This window comes from Nomascus leucogenys, chromosome 3, assembly GCF_006542625.1.
Source record: "Nomascus leucogenys isolate Asia chromosome 3, Asia_NLE_v1, whole genome shotgun sequence".
NCBI lineage: Eukaryota > Metazoa > Chordata > Mammalia > Primates > Hylobatidae > Nomascus > Nomascus leucogenys.
In genome coordinates this window covers 115,981,527-116,008,169 of record NC_044383.1, presented here as the reverse complement: position 1 = coordinate 116,008,169, position 26,643 = coordinate 115,981,527, and the positions used below count along the sequence as shown (strand labels likewise).

Below are 26,643 nucleotides of genomic sequence, written 5' to 3'. Positions count from 1 at the left end.
ATGATAGAATGCGATGAGGAGCAAGTCACATCTTACATGAATGGCAGCAGGCAAAGAGAGAGATTGTGCAGGGAAGCTGTCATTTTTAAAACCATCAGATCTTGTGAGACTCATTCACTATCACGAGAACAGCACATGAAAGACCCATACTCATAATTGAGTCATCTCCCACCAGGTTCCTCCCTTGACAGGTGGGAATTCTGGGAGTTACAATTCAAGATGAGATTTGGATGGGGATACCGCCAAACCATATCATGTACTATTCTCAAAGAATCAAAGAAATAAATTTATGTCAAAGTGTCAACTGGACATCACTGCATGGATATGGTAAATTTTGCAATCATAAGCTTAAATATCTCCACTGAAGCTCTTTCTTTTATCTGGAATATTTACTTCTTGGGTCTGTAAAATCCTGCTCCTCATTCAAAACTGAACTAAAAGATAATTTCTATGAAACCTTCTCAGTATCTGTCTTTTTCCCAATTGAGAGTGATTTAATTACCCATTCTGCACTACATTTTGTTGTTGCCTCTGTTACAGTAATCAACACATGACAAGAGATGTGCTGTTTGTAAAGCACTTCCAAGTCCATCAACTCAATTGTTCTGACAACTCCCTAGAAGGAAATATTATAATTGTTCCCATTTTGTGCTAGAGAGACTGAAAATCACTACCAAATCTTCAGAGATCAGATAGTCCCAATGCTCTGTTGTTACATGTTACAGGCAATTGAAAATGAAGGAAAACATCCTCATTTTTCACGAAGCAAGTATAAAATTAACACTTCACCCTGGTATAGACAGTACAAAAAGAGAAAATTGCAGCCCAGTATCACTTATTGTTGGAAAAATTCTAAATATTAGCAAAAAGAATCCAACTTCACATTTTAAAAAATACAGCACGACCAAGTAGAATTAATCTCAGGAATGCAAGGTTGTTTCAAAAATAAAAAATTCATTAGTATAATATGCCATGTTGAGATTTTAAAGAAGAAAAATAGTATGATTATCTCCATAAATGCTGAAAAAAGCCTTTGAAAAAAGTCAGTACCCTCTTCTGATTTAAAAAGAAACTCAAGAAAATAAGAATTGTTGCATACATTTTTAACATGATAAAATATACATATTCCTTAGTCTTAAAGCCAGTGCCTTACTTAATGAGAAAACACTGAATAAGAGGCACAATGCAAGGATGACCACTACTTTCACTATTCTCAACATTCTACTGGCAATGTCAGCCAACACAATCAGACAAAAGAAATCAATTAGAGCCAGGAGAATTGAAAAGAAGAAATAAAATTTTTGTATTTGCAGATGTACCATATACCTGAAGAATCTTAGAGAATCAATGGCAACCTCAATCAAAAACTTTATAATGTTGCAGGCTTTTAAACTGACATACAGAAACCAATAGCAATTTTTTTATTTTTAGAAATATCTTTTCGTTTATAAAACAAGTTAGTGTTTTTCAAATCATCTTCCAATAGATACATAAAAACTTTTCTTATGCTACAATATCAGTTGATTTTTGAAAAGGAAATTTGTTCAAACATTAAGAAATACATTGATTCCAGGTGAAAGTGCCAGTCTAGAACTCTCCCAAAAGACCATAAACCTATTGCTAAAGCTTGGGCTTCCTCAGACTTACACTTGGATGATCATTTGCCTATTGTATTAGTCCGTTTTCACACTGCTGATAAAGACATATCTGAGACTGGGCAATTTACAAAAGAAAGAAGTTTAATGGACTTACAGTTCCACATGGCTGGGGAAGCCTCACAATCATGGCAGAAGGCAAGTGGGAACACGCCACATCTGACATGGATGGCAGCAAGCAAAGAAAGAGAGAGCTTGTGCAGGGAAACTCCTGTTTTTAAAACCATCAGATCTTGTGAGACTTATTCACTATCATGAGAACAGCATGGGAAAGACCCGCTCCCATGATTCAATTACCTCCCACCAGGTTCCTCCTACAACATGTGGGAACTGAGGAAGTTACCATTCAAGATAAGATTTGGGTGAGGACACAGCCCAACCATATCCACTATCACTCTGCCCCTGGCCTCTCCAAAATCTCATGTCCTTTTTACATTGCAAAACCAATCATGCCTTTCCAAGAGTCCCCCAAAGTCTTAACTCATTTCAGCATTAACTCAAAAGTCCACAGTCCAATGTCTTATCTGAGACAAGGCAAACCCTTTCCACCTATGGGCCTGTAAAATCAAAAACAAGTTAGTTACTTCCTAGATACAATGGGGGTACAGGCATTGGGTAAATACAGCCATTCCAAATGGGAGAAATTGGCCAAAACAAAGGGCTACAGGCCCCATGCAAGTCTGAAATCCAATGGGGCAGACAAATCTTAAAGCTCCAAAATGATCTCACTTGGCTCTGTGTCTCACATCCAGGTCATGCTGATGCAACAGGTGGGCTTCTATGGCCCTAGGCTGTTCCACCCTGGTGGCTTTGCAGGGTATAGCCCTTCTCCTGGCTGCTTTCATTGGTTGGCATTGAGTGTCTGCAACTTTTCCAGGTGCATGATGCAAGCTAGCAGTGGATCTACCATTCTGGGATCTGGAGGATGGTGGCCCTCTTCTCACAGCTCCACTAGACAGTGCCCCAGTAGGGACTCTATGTTGGGGCTCTGACTCCACATTTCCCTTCTGCACTGCCCTAGCAGAGGTTCTCCATTAGGGCCCCACCCCTGCAGCAAACTTCTGCCTGGGCATCCAGGCATTTCCATACATCCTCTGAAATCTAGGCAGAGCTGCCCAAACCTCAATTCTTGACTTCTGTATACCTGCAGGCTCCACACCACATGGAAGCTGCCAAGGCTTGGGGCTAGCACCCTCTGAAGCCACAGCCCAAACCATGTCTTGGTCCCTTTTAGTCATGGCTGGAGCAGGTGGGACACGGGGCACCAAGTCCCTAGACTGCACATAGCACGGGGACCCTGGGCTTGGCCACAAAACAATTTTTACCTCCTAGGCCTCCTGGCCAGTGATGGGAGGGGCTGCCATGAAGACCTCTGACATGCCCTGGAGACATTTCCCCCATTGTCTTGTGGATTAACATTCAGCTCCTCATTACTTATACAAATTTCTGCAGCTGGCTTGAATTTCTCCTCAGAAAATGGGATTTTCTTTTCTATCACCTTGTCAGGCTGCAAAATTTTTGAACTTTTATGCTCTGCTTCCCTTATAAAATGGAATGCCTTTAAGGGCACCCAAGTCACATCTTGAATGCTTTGCTGCTTAGAAATTTTTTCCACCACATAACCTAAATCATCTCTGTCAAGTTTCCACAAATCTGTAGGGCAGGGACAAAATGCCACCAGTTTCTTTTCTAAAACATAACAAGAGTCACCTTTGCTCCACCTTCCAACAAGTTCCTCATCTCCATCCAAGACAACCTTAGCCTGGATTTCATTGTCCACATTATTATCAGCATTTTTGTAAAGCCATTCAACAAGTCTCTAGGGAGTTCCAAACTTTCTTACATTTTCCTATCTTCTTCTAAGTGCTCCAAATTGTTCCAACCTCTGCCTGTTACCCAGTTACAAAGTTGCTTCCACAGTCTCAGGTATCTTCAACAGCACCCCATTCTACTGGTACCAATTGACTCCTGATAAAAAACATACCCAAAACTAAGCATTTTACAAAATAAAGAAGTTTGATGGACTTACAGTTCCACGTGGCTGGACAAGCCTCACAATCATGGTGGACGGCAAGGAGGAGCAAGCCATGTCTTACATGGATGATAGCAGACAAAGAGAGAGAGAGAGAGCTTATGTAGGGAAGCTCCCATTTTTAAAACCATCAGACCTTGTGAGACTTATTCACTATTACGAGAACAGCATGGGAAAGACCTGCCCCTATGATCTGATTACCTCCTACCAGGTTCCTCCCACAACATGTGGGAAATGTGGAAGTTACAATTCAAGGTGAGATTTGGATGGGGATACAGCCAAACCATATCACCTACCCCGAGTTTAGACACTGCTAATTCAAATCCTGTTATCTTGCTTCAGATTGACAAGGATCACCACAGAATTCCTTCAGTTTCCACAGTTCTGTCAGCTCCTGTGGAGAATACTGTGGGGAAGACAACATTCCTGTCTGACAAGTCTTCTCACACAGTCACATGCTGTGCTGATATCTGTTAGGTCCTGTGGCTGCCATCCAAGTGCCCATGCATACATCTTCAGCCTGACAGGTCTATAACCTCCTGGAGTTGCCTGCCAGCCAGTTGATGATGTCCCTGGAGATCACATACCCTGACCCACAAGCAAAGGCAGGGTAAGCATGACCAGGGTGCTCCAACTCCTGCCACTTCCTGGTTCTGTCGACTGCCCAATTCAGTCTGAAATATCCCCACCAAAATTAGACCTATTCAGATTCTTTTGAGAATTCTATTAAATACAGCTTTCAAGCCTACGTAACAGTCATCATCTGTCCTTAGCAACAAATCAAAGTTGGTTGTTTCCACAGTCCATCTATAAAGTTCAATAATTTTGCAGGTACATTTCAATGAGTGTTGACAACTTCCACAAAAACAATATCATCATAGATGCTGTTTTCCTCCTTCAATAAGGCATCTAAAACCACTCCATCTCCCTCCATACCTTCCAATAATTCATGAGGCAATGCACCCTCCCCAGCTGTAATGACTCCAAGAATCCCCCCTCCATATTCAGTGTCACTTTGTGAAGATTTCTTAACACAAAGCTGTGGAGGTCTTCTCTCTCCCATACAATTGTACCTTCAAAGCTCTCTGGTAAGATGAATTGTTTCATGTGCTTGTACACAACTTGTTCACCTGCACACCATGGCTTGGAGGACTCTAGTGAACAATGAAGGGGGCCTCTTCCTGTTCTGCCTGAGAAAGCTTGAGAGCGACATTCCTCTGGAAACCCGCATCCTAGGCATTGTAGAACACCCCAAGACTGGTAATAAGGATCGTGTAGAGAACTTGGAAATTCACACTGACAACTCGGTCCTCAGCAAGCCCTGATGAAGTGTCTTCAGAAAGACTGAATGCCTCAATTTCCTGATTCAAAGCTGGATTTGTGATGTTGAGTAGGAGGGATCCTCCTGATCTTCCACAGGCACTTAGCAGCCATGGGCACCTATTATGAACTTGACAAGCACACGTTGACTTAATGCAGGATGTTGTATCCAATGATTCAGCCAGCTGCTTATCACATTTTGAAGTTTATGGTTATAGCAAGGTGACAACATGCCAACTATCACATCATAGTGACTAGGTTTCCACTGAAGAAATAAGGCCAACTGGTCCACAGGGCCAGCCTCAGAGGTGTGAGCAGGCTGCAATCATTTACGTAATGGATAATCAGTTGAAGAACGCAAGGGCAGAGAAAGCCCCATTAACATTAGCAACAAAGAAGATAAAGTACTTAGAAATAAATGTAACAATTAATGTACAAAATCTATAGTGCAAAACTTTAAACACTCTTGAAAGATATAAAAATAGAATTGAACAAACAGAAAAACATCCTTATTTTTGGATTGGAAGACTCAACATCATAAAAATGAGGATAAGTCATTCCTTTAAGCAAATTTATAAATTTAATGCAATATCACTAAAAAATTTCACAAACTTCATATGGAAAAATAAACATGCAAGAATATCCAGAAAAACACTTTTAAAAAAGCTTTGAGAGAATATTAGCTCTACTAGATATTAAAACATACTTGCCTCATTCTACTCTAAAAAGAAACAAGAAAGAAAACATATTATGAAGCCTCTATAATTAAAAAAGCATATTACTACTAGATGTTGACAGATAGGTTGAATAGAACAAAAGTCCAGAAAGAAATCCAAGCATATTTGAAACTTTAGTATATGATAAAGGGAGCATCTTACATTGAAAAGGCAAAGAATGAATTTTAATAAATGGTTCTGGGACAACTGGTAGCCATTTGAAAAAAAGATAACATCAGATGCATAACTCACATGACAGAAAATAATAAACCCCAAACAGATAAAGAAACTAATGGTAAAAAAAAAAAAAAAAAAAAAAATGAAACCATCAAGTACGATAAGAAAATCTGGATAAATTACTCTTTAAGCTGGAAAAGGCCTAACGGATTCTCCAAATCTGGATGCAATTTTTTTAAAAAAAGATGATTTTAACTATGTAAAAATGAAAAAGAAAATCTAGACAGCAAAAAGCATCATAAACAAATTCAAAAAAACCACTGACTTACTGGATGAAAACACTTCTACCACACAGAAAAAGGGTGAACTTCTGGAATGTATAGAACATTCTTCAAAATTGAGAGTGAAAAGATTTTAAAAATCCAAATGAAAAATGTAAGGAAATGTAGAAACAATTCGCAAAAGAGTATAAAAATGGATGAAAAAAGGTTTAACTTCACTCATGATAAGAAAAATGCAAATTAAAACTACACTGATATATCATTTATTATTAGATTAGGAAACATTTAAAAATACATAACACACTCTATTTGTTAGGCTATGGAAAAACAGGAACTCTCACATGTTGCTAAAGGGAATGCAGCCTTCTTGAGGAGAATTTCACAATACCTAAAAAACTACACATGTATTTACCTTTTGATCAAAGAATTCCACTTCTAGAAATCTACTCTAAAGATATACCCTCGCCAATACAAAAATATAAATGCACAAGGTTATTTGTTGCAGCATTGTTTGCATTGAAAATGCCTAAATGCCCACACATAGGAGAATAGTTGAAGGAACTATTCTTCAAAATGGACACGTCTACACACAAAATGGATTTCCCCACAATGTACACACAAAATGCCATATCTACAAAATGGACTACTATGGAGCTATACAAAAGAATGAATAAGATCTGTGGGAAGTAATATATAGTGATTTCCAGAAAAAAATAAAAACATATACATTTAACTATAAGCTTGAGTGAAAAGAAACACAAGAAGAAAAAATCCGAGACTTAGATAAAGATATTGGTTGCTACTGGGCATGGTGAGAGTTGGGTAGAAAGTAAAGAAAAAAATCGGAAAGGGTCATTTCTCTGAATACACCTTCTTTTCATAGACCTGACTTCTGGAACTGTATTAATTGTATTAAGTTTTTAGGGATGTCATAACAAAGTACCACAGACTAAATGGCGTAAACAGCAGAAATTTGTGGCCTCACAGTTCTGGAGCCTAGAAGTCTGCGTCCAGGCACCAGCAGGGCCATGCTTCCTCCGAAGGCACTAGGAAGAATGTGTTCCAGGCCTCTGTCTTAGCTTCTGGTATTTCCCTGGCCCATAGCAGCATAACACCAGTTCACATGATGTTCTCCCTGTACGGATGTCTCTGGGTCCAAATTCTCCCTTTTTATAAGAACACCGTCATATTAGTGTCCCACCAGTCATATTGACCCACCTTCTCCAGTATGACTTCATCTTAACTTATTTGATTACTCCTGCAGCGACCCTATTTCCAAATAAGGGTGAGTCCTGAAGTACAGCGGCTTAGGAATTCAATAATGAATTAGGGGATGGGAGGTGGGACACAATTTAACCCGTAATATTACTGTTTCCCACATTCAAATAAATAAATAAATAAAATGTAAAAACCCACAAAGAAGGGGAGGATAGCCTAAAACTGAATACAATTGGAAACAAATGAATTGACCTACATAAATCAAACGAATAAAATAATCACACTCAAGAAGGGAGAAAAAATTAACTCACGCAAATGGTGAACACAATATCTAGATTACTTGCCTTCAGGCTAAAGGCAAAAAGACCTCTAAACAAATATTGAGGGCCGGGCGCGGTGGCTCACGCTTGTAATCCCAGCACTTTGCGAGGCCGAGGCGGGCGGATCATGAGATTAGGAGATCGAGACCACGGTGAAACCCCGTCTCTATTAAAAATACAAAAAAATTAGCCGGGCGTGGTGGCGGGCGCCTGTAGTCCCAGCTACTCGGAGAGGCTGAGGCAGGAGAATGGCGTGAACCCGGGAGGCAGAGCTTGCAGTGAGCCGAGATTGCACCACTACACTCCAACCTGGGCGACAGAGCGAGACTCCGTCTCAAAAAAAAAAACAAAAAAAAAAACAAATATTGAACTCTAATTAGTAGACCTCTTTTTTTTCCAGAAATATAGGTTAGTAATTCTGGAACTGCTTATATATTCTAGAATTGAACAAATAAATAAATACAAACATTGTTGATATTGGGATCCAGAGTTCTCACTGTTGGAGAAGATAGTGATAAATCTGAAGAGGGGACTAGAATTGTAGATATCAGTGTGACTCATAGGGACATAGACAAATTGGTACAAATGGATATATATATGTGTAGGTCTGTATATGTGTGTGTGTGCCTCTGTGCATATAACTGCACAGTATATATAGAGACAGAATATATACAAACAATAGAGACAGAATATATACATACATATATGCATATCTGTATATACCTATATCCAAAGTAGATAGAATATGCACATACAAGCATATCTGTATGTATATATATACAGTAGATAGAATATATATATTCATACACATATGTACAAAATATATACATATATGTATGTATATAAACAGAATATATATACACACATACACATGTATGTACAGAATACATGTATGTATGTATGTATGTATGTGTATATATGTATGTGTGTATATATTGTCTCTATATATACTGTGCACAAAGACACACACGCACATATACAGACCTACACATGTATGTACATACATATATATGTATGTATATATGTATGTATGTATATATTCTGTCTCTCTCTCCCCCAACTCCAAGACTCCCCCTTTTCCTTCCCACTCAGGTCTGTCCTCTGAGAGTACCTAGAAAAAATGAAATCCCACTAACAATGGAGTTCACCTCTTAGCCCTAGATCTTGTTTTCTAAATACCATTCTTCACTAAAAACAGCCAGGTTTCTCTGGAAAAAAAAAATGGCTAAGCAGGGGTAGTTTACAGAAAGAGTAAGAAAAACCTGGGACATTTCATCATACCAAAGGATGATGAGGACATACCAAAAAGATAAAAGAGCCAGCTTGAAGGGGCTCCCATTGGCAAAACCAGGGACAATTTGAGTATCAAAATAAAGATAGTAAATTAAAGGATTTTACTCTATCAGTAAATTAAACTTCATGAGTCTCAAGTAAAACAAGCCAATTGGGGGACAAGGTAAACTCTTTCTTACAAGGGACTGCCAACTCATACATCTAGAAAGAGTGTTGGAATTATAAAAATCAACATTTGCCAGCCAGTATAATAACTGATTCATCTTGTTTAAGGAGTAATGGGCATCCCCACAAGATCTTTCTTTAAATACAAAGGGTAAAATATAGCAGTTGAGAAAACTGCAGAATGCCACATTAGAAAATGGTCAAAGTTAACATTACTAGCAATGGGACTAACCAGCAGCGTATACCTTGATATGGTTTGGCTCTTGTCCCAACCCAAACCTCATCTCGAATTGTAATCCCCATAATCCCCATGTGTCAAGGGAGTGACCAGGTGGGAGGTGATTAGGTCATGGGGGCGGCTACCTCCATGCTGTTCTCATGACATTGAGTGAGTTCTTAGGAGACCAGATGGTTTTATAAGTGTTTGGAAGTTCCTCCTTCGCTCTTCCATCTCCTGCTGCCTTGTGAAGAAGGTGTTTGCTTCTCCTTCACCTTCTGTCATGATTGTAAGTTTCCTGAGGTCTCCCCAGCCATGTGGAACCACAGTCAATTAAACCTCTTTCCTTTATAATTACCCAGTCTCAGGTATTTCTTTATAGCTGTGTGAAAACGAACAAATACATACCTCTTACGCAATGCACTGAGAAGAGCTCAGCATCACCTCTGTGTCATTCTGCCAAAAGTGCATAATCTGAATCTACTCTTTTTTGGGGGGACGAAGTCTCCCACTGTCTCCTGGGCTGGTGTGCAGTGATGCAATCTCAACTTGCTGCAACTTCTGCCTCCCAGGTTCAAGTGATTCTCCTGCCTCAGCCTCCTGAGTAGCTAGGATTACAGGAGCCTGCCACCACGCCTGGCTAATTTTTTGTATTTTTAGTAGAGATGGGGTTTCACTATGTTGGCCAGGATGGTCTCGAACTCCTGACCTCATGATCCGCCTGCCGTGGCCTCCCAAAGTGCTGGGATTACAGGCGTGAGCCACCGCGCCCAGCCTCTGAATCTGTTCTTGAGGGTACATCAGACAAACCCAAACTTAGAGGCATTCTACAAAATCACTGTGCTATACTTTATAAAAATGCCAATATCATGAAATTCAAAGAAAGACTCAGAAAATGTTCCAGATTAAAGCAATCTTTAAAAACATGACAACTTTCTCTTTCAGCAGAAGAGTGGAAAAAAAAAAAAAAAGAACATGACAACTGAATGAAAGGCATGATCTGGGATTTTCTTTTGCTATAAGGGACACTTTTGAAACATTGACAAAACCTTAACAGGTCTGTAGATTAAATAATAGTATTTGTTTCAATGTTAATTTTCTATTTTGAAAACTGTACTCTGGTTACTTGAGGAATTCCCTGTTTTTAGAAATACATATTGAAGTATGTAGGGGAAAGAGGGTGTCTGCAACTTATTCTTAAGTGGTTCAGAAAAAAATTGAGATGCATGGTATATGTGCACACAAGCACCCACAGATAGCGACTGAGGAAAGGATGAAGCAATTGCAGAAACAGTTGCCATTTTGGGAATCTGGATGAAGGGTTTCTGGGAATTCTTTTTACTATTCTTGCAACTTTTCTGTACGCTTGATATGTCAAAATAGGGAAAAAAAATAAAAAGAAGGGAGAGATGGGGAACCAGAGAATTAAGGTGACTTGCCCAAAGTCATACAAAGGAGGCAAAGAAGCTGTCTGGGTCTCAAGCTCATGCTCCTTCCACCATGTCCCTCTGCCTTTATGATGACACTTCAGAGTTCCTAGTAACACATGCTGGAAAGCAAATGAGCTGGGCTAGAGGCTGGATTGTTAATTCCTAGAGAACGTGTTTGAACATCCTGTGAATCATACTGGGACTCTAAGGTAGGCAGCACAGGGGCAGGAATGTGGCTGCTGCTAGAGGCATTTTCCTGGCAATGTGCCTTGCCCTCTAAGAGCTCGGCCAGCTGTCCAAGATACAATGTCTAATATGTTGCAAGTGAGACTGGCATTCATCTCTCTAAGGACTCTGACCCGGTAGGTGTGATCTGACCTGGTAGGTATGAGTGCCTACCTCTGGTCAGGAGCAATATCCACTCGTGGTCATGATGGTGGCAGTGTCTCAATGGCGGAGGGGTGCCTTGACTGAAGCTACTGGTTTAGGGTAGAGTGACATGGTTCTGCTTTACAGGTAGACAAGTGTGGCAAAGGCTGGCAAGTCAGCAGGCAGATTTTGATTCAGGCTTGTGCTCCAATGCTAGTTGGGAACCAAAATACCAAAAAAAAAAAAAAAAAAAAAATCCCCAGGCTAAGGAAGTATTCCCCTTCTGTGCTTCCTATGAGCTTCCATAACAGTACTTGCCATATGATACTGCAGTTGTCAGTATATATGCTTGTCTTGTACACTGGATTCGAGAAGACAGTCTGTGGCATTCATTGAAAAAATACTTATCAAGACTTGCATTGTACCAGGCACCATTTTAGGTGCTGGGGATACATCAGTGAACTGTTTTTAGACAAAAATCGTGTCCTCATGGAATGTGCTTTCATCATCATATATTTAGCATTTAGCACAGCATCTGGAACACAGCAGGTGCTCAACAATAAGTGAGACAACGCCACTTGGAATGGGCACTTGTGGTGATTTGGAGGAAAGCTGCAGTGTTGTGGGCATCCAGGGAGTCCCAAGGCTCAACTTGGACACTCTGGAAACTAAGCATAGGTCAGAGGCCTAATTCCAGTCCCCATCCTGGAGACTATGCAGTTTTTACATCTGAAATATTTGGGACTGCTTCTGGATCTGAAGGCTGGATCTGCAGGATGAAATGTTAACCACCAGCCAAAAGGAATCAGGAGGGATGAGACTCAATACATAACATGCTTGCTGTAGTTTGCAGGGTTGAATGTCAAGGACAGAAAGGGACATTAGAAAGCATGTGGTTAATCCTCTGTTTTCCAACCCCCAACCTGCCATCCCCATTTTACTCTTTACTCTTTCTTAAAGAAGCTACTGCCTCTGTTTCAGTCATACCAGTGACAGGGAACTCGCAATTTACTAACACAAGCATTCCATTTTTAGCAGCTATAATTATTAACAAATTCCTCCTTAGGTAAAGCCAAAATTAATCTTTGTCGGTCCTGTCTCTGTCATATAAGACAACTCAAAAATTCGAATTGCTCCAGCCTGGGCAACATGGCAAAAACCCATCTTTACCAAAAATACAAAAAATTAGCCAGGCGTGGTGGCATGCACCTGTCATTCCAGCTAATCAGGAGGCTGAGGTGAAAGGATTGCTTGAGCCTGGGAGGTGGAGGTTGCAGTGAGCTGAGATCGGACCACTGTACTCCAGTCTGGACGAGAGAGTGAGACCCCATCTCAACAAAATAAAAATAAAAAAGAATGCAAATTGCACTTTCTTATAATTTGGGTATCAGAGGGTCATTCCCTAATATTTGAAGTCTTGCCAAAATCTCCTCTTAATGAAAATATAAATGCACCCATCTTTTCCTTCTCTTACAGTTGAGTGTCTCCCTTCCCTCATTTGAGGTTAGTGCTTCCACCTGTGCTCTGAATTGCATTCCCTGATCACCAGATCTCAGTTCCCAGTCACTTTCAAATCTTGTGGTCACCCTTCTGCCCCCATCACACTATTGGAACTATTTGAGTGAAGATCAAGACCTCCTTCAGTACTACATTCAAGAGACATCTTCTGTGATCATCATATTTAACCCTCCACAGCACCGCATCTGGCTCTGCTAACCACTTCCTCATACTTGACTGCCTTTCCTCCTCCTCCCTGGCAGCTGCTTCTCTTCAGCCTCACGGTGGCTTCTCTTCCTTTAGTCCTTTATTCTTTGGTTTCCCCAGAATTCTGTCCTAAACTCTCTTCCCATTCTACACCCTCTCCCTAGGTAATTTAATTCACTGTCTTTGCTTTTGTTGTTGTTGTTTTGAGACAGGGTGTTGCTCTGTCACCCCAGCTGGAGTACAGTGGCATGATCATGGCTCATTGCAACCTCAACTTCCTGGGCTCAAGTGAGCCTCCTGCCTCAGCTTTCCCAGTAGCTGGGACCGCAGGTGTGCACCACCACAGCGGCTAATTTTTTTTGATAGATATGGGGTCTCACTATGTTGCCCATGATGGTCTCAAACCCCTGGGCTTAAGTGATCTTCCTTCCTTGGCCTCCCAAAGTACTGAGATTGTAGGCATGAGCCACCATGCTTTGCTCAACACTTACCAGGCATAACTTGTTACATTATGCTTGTTATGCTTGTAACAAGTATAACAGGAATGAATTGTAATTCGTAAGTCTCTAGCTCCATCCCAAATTAATTTCTGGGCCTTCAGATCTATTTATGCATCGATTTACTAGACCTCTCTGAGAGAATATCCTCCTCCAAGTTCTCAAACTCAGCTTCTAGGATAGAAGCTTCCTAGGTTACCTGACAAGAATCTGGGTGTCTTTTTTGAATTTCTCTCTTCCTGCCACATTCTCTATATATCCACTCATCACCAGGTCCTGCCAAGCATGTGACCTAAACATCTCTTCCGGTCATTCTCTTGGGTCTAGATCCACCGAGATGAGCTTTGATTCCTGCAGTAGCCCCCTCACTGCTTGTCCCGCCTCCGGTACTGCTCCTTGTCATCTGTCCTCCTCATTCTGGCCAGAGTAATTCTTCAAAATGCAAAGGAGGCTCCACCCCAGACCTACAGGGCTGCCTGGGCAAGATGATAAACCGAAAGTACCTTTATAGAAACAGCAAGGCTCCTCAGAAGCTTCAGCCTCACTTTCTTCCATCTTTCCATGGCATTCTGTGCTTCAGCCATGCCAAACTACTTCTGGTTTTCCAAATTTACCTGACTCTCACTTTTAAGTCTCTGGAAATGTTGTTCTTTCAGTAGGAATAATTATCTGCATTCCACCCTCTTTCTTTTACCCACTCCCTTCCTCTATGCCTGCACTGGGTCATTCTAGGCTGGGTCACTCTGCTTGTTCTCAGCTTGGACATCTTCAGGAAGATCTCTGTTAACCTGCTCCTCATATGAGACCATGGACAGTACCCCTTCTGTTCATCCACACAGCTCCCTACTCTTTCCCTATCAATCAAAACATTTGTCATGTTACATTGGAATTGGCTACATTCCTTACTGCACTTTAACCTGTGCCGGGGGGCGGGGTGGGGGGAGGTGCGGGGGTTGTGGGAGGGAGAGTAAGTGTGTCTTGTATACTGCTGTGTCCCAGAGCCTTGCATAGTATAGCATCCCTGAAAATAGAAAAAAAAAAAAAAAAAATAGTACTTACCAAGTTAAAAAAAAAAAAAAAAAAGATACTTACCAAGGCTGGGCATGGTGGCTCATGCCTGTAATCCCAGTACTTTGGGAGGCTGAGGCAAGAGAATTGCTTGAGCCTGGGAGTTTGAAACCAGCCTGGACAACATAGCAAGACCTCATCTCTACTAAAAAATACACATATATAAAAAATTAGACGAGTGTGGTGGCATGCACCCACAGTTGCAGCTACTCAGGAGGCTAAAGTGGGAGGGTCACCTGAGCCCAGGAGATCCAGGCTGCAGTGAGTTATGATTTTGCTGCTGCACTCCAGCCTTGGTGACAGAACGAGACTGTCTCAAAAAACAAAAACAAAAACAAACTTACCAAGTGAAATAAATGTTTGTTTTTAAGATCAGATTTATGAATATATGCCCAAATTTTAAAGGAAAGCTTGTTTCATTTACTGAAGGAATAGTTTTCAATCTGCTTCTTGGAACACTGGGTGCTCCATGGAGACACTTGGAGTCTAGGGCAGTGGAGGATGGAGAGGTGGAGTGGCCTGCTCAACACTTTCTGAACCACTTTATTGATGTGTGATTGACATAACAAAAAGTTGTAAATTTTTTTTTTCTTTTGGAGACAGTCTTTCTTTGTTGCCAGGCTGGAGCGCAGTGGCGCTATCATAGCTTACTGCAGCCTTGAACTCTTGGGCTCAAGTGATCCTACTGCCTCAGCTTCCTCAGTAACTGGGATTACAGGCAAAAAGTTGTAGATTTTTAATGTATATAACTTGATGTGTTTGGAGATAAGGATATGCCCCTGAAACCATTACCAATAATCAATGCAACAAACTTATTTACTGCCTACAAAATTTCCTCCTGTTCGTTTTACTTTTTATTAGTTTGTTGTTCCTTTTGTGGTAAGAGAATTTAATGTGAGATCTCTCCTCCTAGAACATTTTTAAGTATACCATGTAATATTGTCAATCATAGACCCTATCTTGTACAGAAGAGCTCCAGAACTTATCTATCTTGCATAGCTGAAACTTTGTATACTTTGACCAACACCTCCCCATTTACCCCTTCTTGCCTTCAGCCCCTGGGAACCACCCAGTCTCTGCTTCTGTGAGTTTGTCTATTTTAGATTCTGCATATAATTGAAATCATACAGTATTTGTCTTTCTATGTCTGGCTTATTTTGCTTAGTATCCTGACCTCCAGGTCCGTTGTATTGCTCCAAATGTGACTGGTTCAATGTTTTTCTACTTTGTGTACTAAAGGTTTTTGGTTTTCTGGATTTTGTTGTTGTTTGTTTTTTTGAGATAGAGTCTACCTCAGTCACCCAGGCTGGAGTGCAGTGGCACCAACTTGTTTCACTGCACCTCCTAGGTTCAAGTGATTCTCCTGCCACAGCTGCCTGAGTAACTGGGATTACAGTCATGCACCTCCGTGCCCAGCTAATTTTTGTATTTTTGGTAGAGATGGGGTTTTGCCATATTGGCCTGGCTGGTCTCAAACTCCTGGCCTCAAGTGATCCTCCTGGTTCAGCTTCCCAAAGTACTGGGATTACAGGCATGAGCCACTGCACCTGGCCAGCTTTTGGGTTTCTAAAGCTGTGCTCTCATACATTCTTACAGAGGGCATGTGCCCACATAGCTGAATCTTCATCTGGGATACATGAATGCTTTGTCTCCTACTGCTGCTGTAGCATATTACCATAACCTTAGTGACTTAAAACAACACACATTTATAATCTTAGCTCTGGAGGGCAGAAGTCTGGTGGTGTGAGTTTCACTGGGCTGAAATCAAAGGATTGGGTTGTGAACATTATTGGCTGGCCATTCTTCACTCTCCCAAAGACATGCTTCCTCTAAAAATGTGTACACCTGAGCACTTTCTTGAATGCACATCATCAGAAAAATAAGAATCTACATCTTTCAAAACTTATCACAAAGGGTCATGAACCCTGCTAAAGCAAATCATATCCCTAGTGAATTTAATTTAAAAATCTATTTCAAACAGATTATTTACATATATATTTTCAGAGCCATACCCAAATGCATTAAATACCACTGAGGTAAATTAATACAAACTTTTTGGGAGGGTAATTCAGCAAAATAAACCAAAGTAGAAAATACACATAGTTTAATTCAGAAATTCTACTATACTAGGACATTTCCTAACAGACATATTGCAAAAAAAAAAAAACTGCAAAAGAATGTTTATATAAATTGTGGTACATGTATACAATGGAATATGGTACAGTTATTATAAAGAATGGGAGTGATGTAGATGTGTGGATAGAGAAAGCCATTCAAGATAAAATGTTAAGTGACAAAAGTGCAAACAGAGGGCAAGGTTTGATTGCTCTGCATGAAGCTTCAGAAAGGATCATATATAAGCTGGTTCCTAAAATAATTTGAGAGACGATACATAAGAAGCCATTAACAGAGAGGTGGGTGGTAGCAGTCAGAAGAAGACTATTTTGTGCTTTTCTACAATCTACATTTTTCTATTGTGGGCATTGTATTAGTCTGTTTTCACACTGCTCATAAAGACATATCCAAGACTGGGTAATTTATAAAGAAAAAGAAGTTGAATGGACTCACAGTTCCACCTGGCTGGGGAGGTCTCACAGTCATGGCAGAAGGTGAGGGAAGAACAAAGGCACATCTTACATGATGGTAGGCAAGAGAGAATGAGAGCCAAGCAAAAGGGGAAACCCCTTATAAAATCATCAGATCTTGTGAGACTTACTCACTACCACAAAGAGTATGGGGGAAACTGCCCTCATGATTCAATTATCTCCAAGCGGGTCCCTTCCACAGCACATGGGATTTATGGGAGCTATAATTCAACATGATATTTGGGTGGGGACACAGCTAAACCATATCACGCATTTATTATTTTATTTTATAAAAGTAAATCAGAGTCAGTTAAAAATAATGAATAATAACAGTGGGATCAATAATAACGTCCACAAGCTTGTCTGTGTGCCTCACACAATTCCAAGGATTTCACACAGATTATTTTATTCTCACATCTCTAGGAGATAGGAGCTACTATTACACCCATTTGGCAGATGAGGACATTTAGACGAGTGAAGGTTAAGCCAGTTGATTTATGTCCCACAGCTGGCAAAGGGGAAGCTCAGATTAAATTGAAGTCTGTTTGACCTAAGCCAGTGCTCTTCACTGTTGCTGCTATTTGTGTTTTCTTGCTGATTTTTTTTGTGTTCAAATAGGAATCCTACTGAAGACTATAACATATGTTTTAATACAGGTAAAAATTTTCTCAAATGTCAAAACTAAAAATATCTTCTTCCCAAATCTGTCACAAATCTAAAGAATTATATCACATATTTTTGATGCTTCATATGTTCAAAAATGTGAAAATATTTTTAAATTTTTAATGAGAAGCGTTACTCAAAATGTCAACATGGGGAAACACTTACAAAGTGGACAATTAAAGAAATAAAGAGAAGGGGAAATATAGACAGGGAGAAGAATAAAAAAGGAACAAAAAGGAAATTTACTCAATCGTGCTAACACTGGTGATTTACAGCTTTAAGGGAAGCTTTCTACGAGTAGTCTAGGCTATCATTTCTGACAGTTGTAATTTTTTTCATTATATGCACTAAAGAAACACTCTATTTCCATTGCAGATAAGATGAGGTTGGAGTATTTTTTCAATGAGAAGATGATGCCACTAAGTCATATCTAGAGTACTTTATTGCAATTGCTGCCACACATTAGAATCACTATTTTTTAAGAAAAAAATAATAACAAAAGTAAACAAGCAACTCATTACCACTCCAGTTTTGCAAATAGTCTGGAAACTATTTGGCCAAACCTTTTCTGGGTGAAAAATTTTATTAGCCCTGTCTACTCTATTCAATGTTTCGTGAAGGTGATTCTGATGTGAACCAGTGATTTAGAGACCATCTTCCTTTCATGCGTACTTTCTGATTTCTTTCACCCTAGCTGAATCTCTTCAGGTTAATTTGCTTGCATTATTGCTTGCCAAATGATCCCAGTGAAGTATTAAGGGTGGTTATCAGGACTACAGTATCCTCCGGTTAAGTTAATGAGTCCACACTTGGTTAAGTTGATGGGTTCTGATTTAGCAACTGTTGACCAGTCTCAAGTCCATTGCTAACTACTTGATGGTCTGTGAGAGAGTATAAACAGATGCCAAAATGCCATCTAATAACTAAACACTTAAAAATTTAAAAATACTGCTTATGTTAAAATTAGGATTTTCTCATGATTTGTATTCTATTAACATTAATGTCAAATTAGGTCAGTGTAGTTCTTAGACTTTTTAATTAATTTACATTTGGTGAAGCTGCTTAGCTGAGGAATAGTAAATGAAATTGTCAATAAAAGTCACAATATGTGGCCAGGTGCAGTGGCTCATGCCTGTAATCCCAGCACTTTGGGAGGATGAGGCTGGAGGGTTGCCTGAGTCCAGGAGTTCAAGACCAGCTTGGGCAATGTAGTAAGACCTGTCGCTACAAAAAATAAACGAAATTAGCTGGGCATAGTGGCATGTGCCTGTAGTCCTGGCTAGTCGGTAGGCTGAAGTGGGAGGATCACTTGAGCCTTGGGGGGATTGAGGCTGCGGTGAGCTGTGATTGTGCCACTGCAATCCAGCATGGGCAGAGTGAGACCCTGTCCCAAAAAAAAGAAAAAGCCACTGTAAGTATATTTGGGAGTGAAAAAATAATTGTACAAAGTTTAAACATAGTTATAACATAATTTTTATTTTATTTTCAGCATATGTCTATCACTTATGTTGCGATTTTGACCATCTCTTACAGTAATATCTTCATTAAATCTTTATTTATATAATATTGCAGGGATTTCATTTGACTTCTTTAAGTTGTGGACTTGATAAAAATAATTTTTTTCATTTTCATTATTTGGTCAGTAATTAAATCTTTATGTATTACAATAAAGAATATGTAATATCTTGTTTACAATTCTGTGGGGTTTTTTTGAGACAGGGTCTAACTCTGTCATCCAGGCTGGAGTGCAGTGGCATAATCACAGCTCACTGCAGCCTTGACCTACTAAGCCCAAGCGATCCTCCCGTCTCAGCCTCCCAAGTAGCTTGCATCATCATGCCCAGCTAATTTTTAAAAATTTTTTTCTAGAGGCAAGGTCTCACTTTGTTGCCCAGGCTGGTCTGGAACTCCTGGGCTCAAGAGATCCTCCTGCCTCAGCCTCCCAAAGTGCTGGGATTACAAGTGTGACTCACCATGCCCAGGCCGGTTTACCATTTTTACGTGGGTCGTGCTCAATATAAATCTTATTTTTGTTCTTTCCAGTTTTTAATAACTTAAGCAGGCTGCCCCATTGAACATTTCTTATTTCCTTATGCTTTTTAGTTTTCCCCTGAGCTCTACTTTTATATTTTCTATTTCTCTATTTAAACTCATTCTTACTAAAGGATTAAGAAATAAAACGCAATTATATTTAAAGTGAGTTTAACTTCATTGAATATGAAATGACTGCATTTTCATGAAATATGTAAATTAAAATTTTGATTATTTTCAAAAAAGTTATATTCTAAAATATTCAAAATGACATAAATGTTAAAATGCAAACTAAATTATAATTATTAATATAAATTTTAATATAACATTATTTAAAGGAATCTATTTGGGGAAAATAAAATCTCACTAAATACTTTCATAACAATAAAATCATTTGCAATAACAGCAGCTGTGGAGCCTCTGATGTTAGTATTTTTAGGACATTTCCCCTGAGCTGAAAAGGTTCTTTAAAGGAGATCATTCCACATTCTTGCCTTATGAACAAAAGCTTGCCTTTTAGCTGTCTAGGAGTGGAGAATTAAGTTGCCAGGTCTCAGTACCGGTCTGTTGACAACATCTATCTTACTCCTCCTTCTTGGCCATGCTTGGGTGTCCTCTAGTCCAGAAACCTCCTTTCCAGAGAATAAGCCTTCAGTCTTTCCCCAGGATGAGTGAAACACAGTAGCCCAGCTACGTGGAACAGAGATTGACTGCTTCTTAAACAGACGTTAGACCAGTGCTCCTGACTCTGGTGCCTTCCTTGGTCCCTGTCATGTCTACATTTAGAAGCAGCTGGTGGCACCAGCTGCTGAGCTTTGGGGGATTCTATTGTATAAATCAGGTTGGTTCTCTGCTTTTCCACTGTTGGTTTCGTTTTCTTGGGCCTATTAAATCCTTCACCACTTGGCCATCTGCTCTCCAGCTTCCAAAATCTTATTGATGGGATCAGTTTTACCCTTCTCCTTGTCATTTAGGGTTTCTGCTTTCTTAAAAAATACCTTTACTGTTATTTTAGAAAGGACTGGGGGAGCAGCTAGAGGTGTACATGTTCCATCTGCCATATTTGAACCAAAGTCCCCTATTCTGCTTATTTTATCCACTGTGTTAGGTTAGGAATGTAAATCTAATCATGTTACTCACCTGCTTAAAATTATTTAAATTCTTTAAAGATTCCCTTGTTTTTCAAGATAAATTAAATTCTTAACAAGACCCCAGAGGCTCCCAGTTCAGTATCAAGCTTACCTTTCCACCTGTTTACCACCCCCCCACTCATTATCCCTGTTCCAGACCACCACCTCCATCCACCCTCAGTTCACCCAGTATTCCAAGCTCTTTCTTAATTCTGAGTCATTGTGAGTTTTATTTCCTCTGCCTGGAATCGTCTTCCCTCACTCTTCACTAGGCTAAGTGCCCTTCATTTCAACTTACAAGATTTTCATCACGCACTAATTCAATGTCCATGTGTCTTACTAAAGTGTATGTTCCAGTAAGTTCTAGATCTTGTCTACCTTATTCACCACCATACTCCCATTCCCGGCTTCTGCCTAGATGCTCAATAAATATTTATAAAGTTAGAATTTAACCAAAGCATGTGCTCAGATCAGCTGTCACTGAAGTCATCTGCCTCACTTATGCTATTCTGCTACATCTTTTCTTGCTGACTTTAGGTGAAGGAGTTAATCAAGCTCACTAATAGGCTTTGGCCTTGGCCAGAGGAGAAGCACTCATTCTGAAATGTTATAAGCACTGTACTGTCCACAGACCTACTTTTCTCACTGCTGAGTTAGAATTCTGTGGGTGCTTAATGGATATTTATTGAATGAACAAATGCCTCTTGCAGTCAGAAAAAAATATAGCCAAGGGGTAGTCTGACCTGGGAGGGGCAATATTAAGGAGTATCTATGAATAAGCCAAGACAAAATACAAGACAAAATATAAAGATGTGCCATACCTCTGAGTCAGGAGACATGAAACTGAGAGACACAGGGACAAAATCATAGAATGAATATCAAGTCAGATAGGGAGAGAGGGAGAGAGAATAATGAGACTCTTGGTGCAGAAGGGATGAAGTATTTGCATTCTGCCGCAAGGAAGATCATAATATAAACTTTGTAGAGTTGTTATAATTACAGATTGTGTATATGGCCTGTTTTACATTTTAGATTTTTAACAAATAGTATTATCTGATTTTTAGTTAAGGGGCTACCCCATTCTCACCTTTTTTTTTTTTTTTGGAAATTGGCACGTTTTTAGACTACAAGAGGAACATACCTGGAAAGTACCCGATGAAGAGAGCCTACGTACTCCTGGGAATAGGCACCAGTAGTACATTTGAGTGGAAACTCATGTACACCTATATCTGAAATGACTCACTCTACTTCCTTTCCTACCTATTGTATCTCCACAGCAGATTCAAACACCCAGCACAAAGAGATTCATTAGCTTAGGTTGGGTCTTGGTGCCCACCTAAAAAGCGTGTTTTCCTGATTGTGCTGTGAGGAAGAGAGGTGGATTTGTAAACCCTGGAGCAAGGTTCTGCGTATCCTAGGCTGATACCTACTGTTCAGAGGAGACCACTGAGGGAAGCCACCATCACTTTGTCCGACCAGGAGACAAATTCTTTAACCGAGGAGTCGGGGAATAAGAAGGAAGGAGAATACATTAAAGTCAGATAGCTGTTAAGATTCACTTCAAAGTGGAAATGGCAACACATCTCAGGAAATTCAGAGAAGTATACTGCCAACGTTGGGAGTTCCAGTGAATTCACTCAGATTTCTCTTTGAAGGTCACAGAATTGCTGATAATCATATCCCAAAAGACCTGAGAATGTGTGTTCACAAAAGATTTGATTGAACTTTATCAAGAACATATGGGGATTGGTTAATGGATACAAAAATACAGTTAGACAGAAGGATTAAGTTGTAGTGTTCAATAGTATAATAGGGTTACTATAGTTAATAATTATTCATTGTATATTTCAAAATAGCTCAAAGAGAAGATTGGAAATGTTCCCAACACAAAGAAATGATAAATGTTTGAGGTGATGGATATCTCACTCCAATTTGAACATTACACATTGTATCTATGTATCAAACTGTCACATGTACCCCATAAATACATGCAATTATTATGTATCAAAAACAATTGTAAGAGAAAATGAAGGGCTCAATCAATGGGTTCCCATTCTTTTTCTTTTTCCTTCACTTTTATTTTTAAAAATAGTTTATTTGTAGTGTGTTGTTCAGAATGTAATGAAAACTGGTACCCCATCTCTTTGAATTCTAGGGCTCGTTATTCATTGTTTTCATTGTGCTGATTTTTGTTGCACATTTCAGCCCTCTTTGTGCTGATTGTTCCCTTTTTTATTGCCCTCTTTTTTTATTTTTAATTTTTATTTCTGTAGAGACAGAGTCTTGCTTTATTGTCCAGGCTGGTCTTGAACTCCTGGCTTCAAGTGATCCTCCTGCTTCAGCCTCACAAAGTGCCTTCTCCTTTTTAAAAATTATATATATGCATGGGGAGGCCACCTTTTCTAGAGCTGTGTGTTTTCAGGCTTGTGATAATAAATAAGATCAACTAATGCAAGGACTTTACAGTTAGCCCTGAAGTCCTTGTATGTGATGGCTTCACTCTTAGACTACAACTTTCAGTGGGAGATGGAAGTTTTTCAGAGACCTGAACTGTGGAAGAATGACCTCCATTTTTGAAACCTATTTTCACTGAGTAAAGATTCTAGTTAGTAGTATAATTTTTCCCCTGCATTTAAATTAAATTTTTAGTGATTTTGTTTTTCTGTCTGCTTTCTTCTTTCTGGGACTCTAATTACGTGTTTAGCCTGATTCATACTGTTCCACATGTTACTCTGCTCTGTTTACTATTTTCTGTCTTTTGTCTCTGTACTTTATTTTGAATAGATTCTGTCGCTAGGTTTTCAAGTTCACTAACCTTTTATTTTTGCAGAGTCTAATATACTGTTCACCCCCTCTAGTGTCTTTTTCATTTCAGATTTTGTGTTTTTCATCTTTAGGAGCTACATTCCATTTTTTTACACTTTCAATTTCTCTCCTCATCATGATTCTACTATCTTTCATATATTTGAGCATATGTACCATATTTATAATAGATATTTTAACATCATTTTCTGCAAATTTCATCATCTGTCATTTCTTTTGTAACTGATTTTTTTCTCATGATTGTGAGTTACATTTCCCTTCTTCATATCTAGTGAGCTTTGATGGGATGCTAAATGTTGTGAATTTTATGTTGTCGACTGCTGGATTTTGTATTTTAAAATACTCTAGTTATTTTCTGGAAAGCAATCAAGTTTCTTTTGATTAGCATATTGCCTTTGAGATTTGTTTTTAAGCTTTTCTTTTTTTTTTTTTTTTTAGACGGAGTTTCTCTCTTGTCGCCCAGGCTGGAGTGCAATGGCACAATCTCGGGCTCGGTGGCTCACTCCTATAATCTCCATGTTGGTCAGGCTGGTCTCGAACTCCCAACCTTGGGTAATCTACCCGCCTCAGCCTCCCAAAGTGCTGGGATTACAGGCATGAGCCACCACACCTGGCCATTTAAGCTCTTTTAAGTTGTGTCTAGAGTAGTCATTATTGTAAGTTTGAAATGAAGCTCCTTCAAGCCTCATGTCTTCAATGAGAGCTCTCTACTTGGATTGTGAGTACTTTATTCCTGGCTCTATGAACTCTGGAAATTTTGTTTTACAAGTCGTAAGTAATTATTCATTTCTTGAAAGCTGTTTTTGTCTGGGCTTATGGAGTATTCACTCTATGTAAAAACACTTTGGTATTTAGGTAAAAAGTCAAGGGTTCCATACTTAGATTTCTGGACATTTTATCCATGTACCTGTGATTTTTGGGTAATCTGCCCCATGAATTCTAGTTGGTTAATCTTTTTATACCTTCAACCTTGGTCTATTCAACTCAGAATAATTGTCAGACTGTTTAGGTTTTCCTATCTACACTATAAAGAATTGCCTCTGGGCAGAAAGTGTAGGTGATGGGAGGTCTAATATCAATATTTTCACTTCAGAATTCACAGTCCTGTGTGGCATGTTCTCCAATGTTGAAAAATAGTTTTTCCCCTATTGTCCATTGTAGTGACTATAGTTAATAACAATGTATTACATTCTTGAAAATTGCTAAGGGAGTAGATTTAAAGTGTTCTCACCATAAAAAAAAAAATTAAAGTTTGTTAATTAGTTTGATTTAGCCATTCCACAAAGTATACATATTCAAAACATCATGTTATACTCAATGAATATATATGTTTAAATTAAAAATAAATTATAAAAGATATTTTTTCTTTATAGTTTTCCATTATTTAGATATCTATGGCTAGAGGTTAATTGTGGACTGTATTACTCCCTCATAGAAGAAGTAGACTGACATATTCACTATTCATGTTACCATTATATTGCTTTGTATCAATATTGAAGGAGCTTATGTGAAATATAATGGCAATAATAAACTATCAAGTTTTAACATATACTTGTAGATAATGCATGTCTTTGGGGAACAGGGTGGCAGTGTGAAAGAGGGAGGAGAAGTGAGTTACACAATTAGGTCTGTGGTTTCTCAACGGAAAGAAGCATGTCTGAATTATGTTTTTATCCACAGAATAATCATAATGCTTGGCATACAAACAGCTCCCTAAATACCGTTGGTCAATGATCAAAGGAAGAAAAAAACAGATGAATAAAAAGTAAAGCTGTATACACAAAAGTAGAATTCTTTTTGTCAAATGATACTAATATATTTTCAAGATCTTGTTACAAACTGCCCTTTTGCTTTTTAGAAAAATGGCACCAATTTATATTACTATCACCCATAAAAGCATTTACTCATTTCCGTGCAGGCCTGCTAACATTATGCTAAATCACTTTTATGTCTCTAAGAATTGATGAACAGCAAACATCAAAAACCATCAATTTGTACACTAGATGTTCAAAATTCTATGTCAATTTTCTTGCTAGAATTAGGATCTATTAGTAAGAGATTTTGCCTGCGAAGAAAAGTTACTTACACAATTATCCTAAGAAAAGTTATTTATGCAATTATCCCATTGACCATTTCTGTATTCAGTGTTTTCTTCAAATTGGTTGTAAAAATTCTAGATGACTACATTTTTTATTAACCTGTGATTAGGTTTTTAGTCTTTTAACATGAACCATTTATTGGCCATGTTATGTAATTTTTGTCCTGATCTGAAGCCATTAAAATGCCTTCAAAATTAATATCAAATATTTTGTGTTTATAAAAATGTAGGCAAATTAATATATTTAAATATAATGTAAAAAGGAAGTTGAAGGTTTTCTGAAAATAGGGCAGTCTACATAAACTAAAAATCTTTCATATAAAAATACATAGAAGTGACGGATAAAATATAGCATATATAATTTAAAAACACATAGCTATCCTAACAAAAAAGTGAGGGAAATCTCCAGAAGACAAACATGTAAAGAGAACTGTAGACAACAAGATTAAGTGTGAGTTGATACTTCAGTCTTCTAAGAGGGGCATGTGAATCTCAATAAACTAGAGGCTTGGAAATTAACTGAACATAATTTCATGCTGAGATAGCATGTAAGGAACTGGGTCTATAGAAAGATAAGCAATTGAAGTTATATACATACATAGAGAAGGGTAGACTAAAAATTATCTGTCCGTAGCACAGGTAGGTGATGAGGAAAACTTTTAGTCTTAGCCAGGGCTGTAGTTGAAAAAAATCAAGAAAGAAAAACATTTCTTATAAATTTATGATCATGAACCCAATCACACAGGTTTCAGGTTTGAATTTCCATCATCTCTGTAGTCTGGTAACTGTATACATTAACATAAATTTTATTCCTGGATTAATTAGAATCCTGTGGTATGTCAAATCACATC

The 26,643-nt window shown here is 38.8% G+C and overlaps 1 pseudogene; it reads right to left on the bottom strand.

The window, feature by feature from the left end:
* Positions 1–4,015: 4,015 nt before the first annotated feature.
* Positions 4,016–26,643, bottom strand: part of LOC100583979 — a 41,467-nt pseudogene continuing 18,839 nt past the window's right edge.